Source organism: Diadema setosum, chromosome 1 (assembly GCF_964275005.1).
Source record: "Diadema setosum chromosome 1, eeDiaSeto1, whole genome shotgun sequence".
In the NCBI taxonomy this organism is placed as follows: domain Eukaryota; kingdom Metazoa; phylum Echinodermata; class Echinoidea; order Diadematoida; family Diadematidae; genus Diadema; species Diadema setosum.
In genome coordinates this window covers 5795-12730 of record NC_092685.1, presented here as the reverse complement: position 1 = coordinate 12730, position 6936 = coordinate 5795, and the positions used below count along the sequence as shown (strand labels likewise).

The 6936-nt window shown below is 38.9% G+C and overlaps 1 long non-coding RNA gene across 1 annotated transcript; it reads right to left on the bottom strand.

Moving 5' to 3' along the window:
• Positions 1-271: 271 nt before the first annotated feature.
• LOC140246019 (uncharacterized) lies at positions 272-5150 on the bottom strand. Its single transcript, XR_011902418.1, has 4 exons — positions 4993-5150; positions 1860-2127; positions 1315-1538; positions 272-794 (listed from the first exon to the last, which is right to left on the bottom strand). It is a non-coding gene; the product is annotated as an uncharacterized lncRNA (long non-coding RNA).
• Positions 5151-6936: the final 1786 nt, after the last annotated feature.

The following is a 6936-nucleotide window of genomic DNA, read 5'->3' as shown; positions in this document are numbered from 1 at the left end:
ACTCTCATCCAAAAGCGCTGCAGCAACTACCGGGTCTAGGCACCTTTAGAATAAGAAAGTACACAAGGGTAGAAACAGTCAATTATGATTATACATTCAAAAGTTATTTTTCAGCAGCTGGGTGTGAGAAGTCAAAGTATCATACAAATATCACATTATTTCCAGTTGCAAAACTGTAGGTTTATGTAAACAAATCAATGAAGAAAATGTACTCTTACTGAACCTCAGTCAACAAATAAGACATAAGAATGCACATTTGCTCACTTTGCTGTTACGATTGAAAAGTAGCTTTTTATTGCTTCATGAGCAGCATCTTGACTGTACGTGGGTATGGCTTATTGCCAGTCACATGATTTAAAACTATAAGAATATCACCTGCAAAGAATTAGTTGGATAATTAAATACAGTGTACATATATTAGTGCATGTTTGATGTACATGATCATTAGTAGCTTTGAATTGTATAGATAATGCAAATTTGGACTTAAGTGACACCAGGAGCACTGGACAACAGAACAAAACAGCATCAAAAAAAAAATTATCTAGCAACCAACAGTCCTGACATGAGAGCATACATGCACACTTCACACGCTTTGAAAACTGTCCTTGTACTTCTACTGTCCAAGACTATCCAGCAGTAAGCTTTGGTGCAACTTCTGGATGAGGCTTCGCAGGAACTAGGTCTTGATATAGCTTGGTTAGTGTGCCCTTTGTCGTTGTGGAGCCTTGAGATGTCCTTCTTTTGCAACCGTGAGCCGTGAGAATTTTCTTGGGGAAGATCACTCCTGCAACGAACTGAGAATTTATTCATTACGCTATTATTTTTTTTTAAATAATAATAACATGTAGTACGTGTTAAACTCTACTTCAAATACTCAACACACAAAATTCTTGCACAGAATAGTTACCTTGCAAAAAAACATAAGAATGGGATTAGATTGATGTGGTACACCTAGCCATCATTTCATCACTCTAATGTGCTGGAGAGATACTGTTTAAAATACAGTGTACTTTTACAATCATTTTAACCCCTAAGTGTCACATACAGGTGAAGCCATTACGTTCAACATTCCATATCATGTATTGTGCACAAATTGCCTAGAGTAATTTGATGTTTTTCAAAAATTGATCACATTCTATTTTAAGCAGGTTGCCAATATTTTAGGATGCTGCATAGCATGCTGCTGGTATTTGAGGATGTTGCACAAGAATTTGGGTATGCTGCAGTGTAATGCTCAAATTCCTCATGAACTACACTAATAATGGGTTGGAAAAAAGAAAGAAACAAAGAAAGAAAGAAAGAGGAGTATCTTACCCTTGATGACATGGAAAAGCGGGAGAAAGTATGACATCAGTAGATGGACTTCTCTGCACCAGAATTCAGCCAGGAGGATGCCATACACGTATCAGCACTGCATGTACTTGTACCCATGAAAGGAGCTAGCTAGGGGACAGCCTGATCGATGGTCATGGGTGGACTTCAAGTCTTCTATGGAGAAACCTTCTCGTGTCAGCCACTGGCACAATCAATCATTGATTCTGATGAGGAAAAAAAAAAGATAACACAACATAACGATAATAGTGATGATTGAGAGAAGTGAAATAAGGTTAGGCAGAAAAATCACACAGGAAAATGATGTAACATACAAAATACAGCATTGGATGATTTAAAGTTTGGTGCTTGTGCTAGCTCCCAAATGACTGCTGGAATAAAAGACTCCCGAATATTCTACAATGTCGCATAGCATGCTGCTGGTTTTTGAGGATGTTGCACAAGAATTTGGGTATGTTACAGCGATATGCTCAAATTCCTAATGAACCATACTGGGTTGAAATAAAGAAACAAAGAAAAAGGAATACCTTCTCCTTGATGACATGGTCAAACGGGAAAAAACATGACATCAGATGATCCACTTCTTTGCACCAGAATTCAGCCAGGAGGATGCCATGTACACATATTGATGTAAATCAGCGCTGCATGTGTATCATGTACTTGTACCCATGAAAGGAGCAAGCCAGTGGACAGCACGATCAATGGTCATGGATGGACCTCAAGTCTTCTATGGACTGCAAGTCTTCTATGGAAACACCTTCTCACATCAGCCACTTGCACAGTCAATCTTTGATTCTGATGAGGAAAAAAAAAAACACACGACATAACAATAATACACCTATTAATGATTGAGAGAAGAAAAATAAGGTTTGCCAGAAAAATCACACAACAATCCGTTAGGTGAATGATATACTGGTATAACATACAAATTACAAAATACAGCATCCTTTGCCATTGGGGGATTTCAAGATCAGTGCTAGTGCTAGCTCCCAAATGACTGACTTAAATTGAGCTCCAACACCGACGGTCGGATTAACTAAGCGATACTTATCAAAGTTATTGATCCCCAGCAATAGGTGTTGGAATCGCAGCATCGCAAGGTCCGTGAGAATCGCACGACGAAAAGTGATGGCGCATGATTACACTCGAATATTAAAAGATGCAGGACTGCTTAGTTTTTAGACACAAAGTGAGGAAGACAGACTAAAATGCCCCAAATTTCAACCATTCTTCAAAACACAACTTAATATTTAATTTTATGCTTCCAGGCTCAGATTTATGAAGCCACATGCTCGTGTAGGGCCTACGTTTCGTGGCGTGGGTGACCATTGCATTAGCATAAAATGTACATGCTACAGGCCTAACTCTTACACTACGAAATGGCGGAGCTAGGTTCAGCAGACGACATTCTTTGATTTCAACACCAAGCCCAGCACTTGACCGAAAGATTGGTCTGTATCTCGTCGACGGGGATATGTTCCACAGAGCAGAGACTGCATCTGGCTTTACGGATCCCCTCCTATAGACATAGTCCGGAGGTAGAGAGCCATAAGTAACGTCAAAAAAAAAAAAAAATAAAAGACTCCTCCTTCGGACAGACCAATCTTTCACAAGTTTGCCCAGCACTAGCAACCAGAAATTTATGACATATTTTTGAGGTCATCCTACCAGCACCTACGGACTTCAAGTTCGCTTCAGTTTTATCGCCAGTGCCAGTGGCTGCCAGTGCTTAAGTTAGTGCTGAGACACAATCAAAGAGTATAGAAGCTAAGAGGGCGTACTCTCGCGACTTCACACGCAAACGGGTGTAGTACGGCATGGAGCGGGAGCCCAACATGGAGCCCAATGGCAGCCAATTTAGTAATAATACCGCAAGCTTCTTAAACACGTGAGCCTATGGAGCAAACCCTACCTTCCTTTCATTTTCTTCATTTTAAAAGGAAGCACACAGCGGTAGAATTGCATTTCAGACCTCAAAATATCACAAAAAATATATTTTCTGTCGATATGTAAAAAAAAAAAAATTGAAGTAATGTAATTACTTTTTTTATCAGTAGTCCCTCAGCAAGTTTGTATTTGAGCTGACAAACGCCACCTATCTCATTTCTCTCTCCCTCCCGAAACATAGTTTTGTCTACCTACTTCAGCTCAAACTTTGTGGGCCTGCAGATTGCGATTGGAAAGTAAATGACATTTTTTTCAAATACATTTCACGGTTAGACAGGAATGATATTTCTTTACGACAAAACAAGATTCTAAGTACATACATCGGTACATATCTTCCCCTGTTAAGTATGCCCCCTAAAAAGGGGAAAAATGAAAGGGAGACAGAAATACGAGGACCCAGTGATACGGCACTGATATCATGATCGCGTAATATACAGTACGCCCTCTAATCAATCTATCGGTCTGTTGCTTTCAATGGCGGAATGGCGTCAGTATTTCGCCCATGAGCGTACTAGTTCGCAGGAGTAAGCCCTTGTGTCTTAGCGTAGCTTCTACTGATTATCTTGATTCACTGGAGCAGTTACCACTAGAAGTCCTAACAGAGTTAGCAGAAAATAGTGTTGTTGATGTAGCTTGCACCGAACCTGATATCACCACCCAATATGAGGTAGGCCTATGCCTACTAACATTGTTAGGGATTACGCCTAACTGTTAGAACTACCGACTACCGTCTTGTTAGCCCGACCAGACGCTGTTAGAGTACGCTGTGCGAATAAATTATAGCCTGTCGCTACTAGTAGGGTTGGGGGTACCACGTATCGTCACCCTAAAGATCTGTAGCTTGTTTATTCTAAAAATATAACACAAATCCGCCTAATTCTTACCTCAAATGTGCCATAAATACTGCAGCTTTGAATGTCGTGACCGTCTCGTTGATTATGAATCTCCGTTTTAAAATAGCGCAATTTTAGCGCGTGCGTTTCGTTTTCTTCGCGCAGCTAAAAAGGGAACCTTGCGATCGGCACCCCCTAACCTCCATAGGTATACACGTGAATTTCACAGCATAGGTAATACACATGAATTTCACAGGCCATAGGTAACACGTTAATACACGTGAATTTCACAGCCATGCGTCGTTACTGAGCGGATGTGTAATTTTTAGCTTGGTTTGTTTGAGTTTGATTTTCGTTTCTTCGTTTTTATAGCTCATGACACTCAATCCCGTGCGTACCTTTTCGTTCTATGTGGCTTATACGCAAACAGCCATGATACGCAGGGTGCCGATGGGAAGGTGCCCTGCCGATAGGTGGTGCCCCAACCATACTAGATCTACACTGTCTACAGCGACTGGGTTGTGTATAGAATCTAGTTACCGTAGATAACTTGTAGAATTTACGTGACACAGTAACACTAACAGTTCAGTACATATACAGTACCTGGTAGCTGAGTTAGAACAACTCATTCCAAACTCTTGAGCTCTCATGTCATACTCTCACACTCACTGACTCAGTCACACTTTCAGATACAGAACAGTCTACTGGACTGGTTATCCCCACTTGATACGATCATGCGAAATTTGCACAGCAGGGGCAGGGCCGCTGCCGGCCCCGGGTCGGTCGGGACAATTCAATGCAAATCTCGCTGGTATCAGTGGTAATTATTTTAGCTAAGATTAGGTCTACTAATAATGTATTAAAAGTTACGTTGACCAACCTTCCTCGAAGAATCCCAAAGGAGCAGTTCCTCTTTTTCTTAGGGGCCGTTTGCTAGCCATTTCTGAAAATATCAGATGGTTCGTACGTCGAGATGTTTGACTCCGGTCAGAGATCATCACGAAAGAGCGTTTGAAATGATGAACAGCAAATCATCGTAGCCGCGCCGTGTGTGTGGTTTTTGAGCGCGGTCGCGGACTAACGGTTCAGCAGTACATACACGTAAGGTTCAATCAGCGACAACAACAACACGCACATGACCTCTTACGTTACATTATTATCAAGAAAACTTGTAATCATTAATTTTTTGGTTTTGAATTAGAAAATATATGTTTAAAACTTTTTCTTATTGTGAATTAAATTTTTTTTAATGTGTCAATATTTTTTATGCTCCATATATTTTGAAATATATTTTTGTTGTGATCTTTGGTACGAACGAGCCTCATATCAACAACCCGGATCTCCCATTCATCGTACACAATTACTACACGCCAAGATTGCATTCATATAGTTTTCTATTGTTGTGTGTACATGTCAAAGCTACGGGGATCGAACGGGCGGCAATGGGTTACTACCTTTTTTTATTTTTTCACGAGTATGTAATCTCATTTAAGGTTTTTTATGTGCTTTATTCCGTAGTGAATAGATGTTGCATTTTAGGAATGCTGTAAATCAAGCAAGTGAAGCAGCTTTTTGTTTGCAATGGTAAGACTACTGTTTGTTTACATAATCCTGTTGTTGAAGCCAAACGGGTGCTGGTGGTTGCGTTAGATGAATGTCCGTCATGACTTGCATTGGCATTGCGGCCATCAAATTATGAGTTTTCATATTGATTTTTGTGATCGACATCATCCAATAATCATGGCTAGTGCACGTGGTTTAAACTTTGGTAAAACAAAAAGTTAACCATGGTTTAATAACCACTGTTCTTATGCTATCATACAAGGTTCCATGGTTAGAAATTCTAGAATATGGTTTTTCCGCACTCTATATCTGATCAGCATGAAACCACGGTTGAAACCATTCATTGTTAAAAAATAACCACTTTTTCAACCATGGGTAAATATAAACAAAAGTTAAACCACGGTTTTATAACCACTGTTCTTATGAGCTATCATACAACCATGGTGAAAATCATATGGCTTTTTAACCGCCTCTTCACTATCATGAAACCACGGTTCGTAGAACCAATCAATGTTTCATAACCATCCTTTGCACATCACACTATGATAAAACCATGGTTCAAATCCTGGTGTAGCTATGACCATCGTTTTCCTTGCTAAAATGGAATTTGAACGATTGTTTAAAACCGTTGTTTTCACACTTTTGTTAAACCACTGTTAAAGTCATGGTTATATAGCCTAACCATCATTTTTTAACTATGATAAAACCATGGTTAATATAATCATGGTTAATAGCCATCGTTTTCAACCTTTGTAAAACGAAGTTTAACCATGGTATTATAACTAGTGTTTTTGTGCTATCATAAAACCACGGTTAAAATCATGGTTTTATAACTATTGTTTTTACACTATCATAAAACCATAATGAAATCATGGTTTTATAACGATGGTTTTCAACCTTAGTAGAACGAGAGTTACACCATGGTTTCCTAACCATTGTTTTTATACTATTGTGAAACCATGGTTACAACCATTGTTATATTATTATGTTATTTTTACCAAAGTAGAACGATAGTCTTGTTGCGGTTTTCTCACCATTTTTTTTTAAATTTCTTAAAACTGTGGTATAACGATAATTTTTTAACCATGGTTTTAAAACACTTTCATTAAACCACTGTTAGAGCCATGGTTATATAACCATCATTTTTAACTATGATAAAACCATGGTTAATATCATGGTTATAATACCCATCATTTTTAACCTTTGTAAAACGAAAGTTTAACCATGGTATTAAAACTAGTGTTTTTGTGCTATCATAATA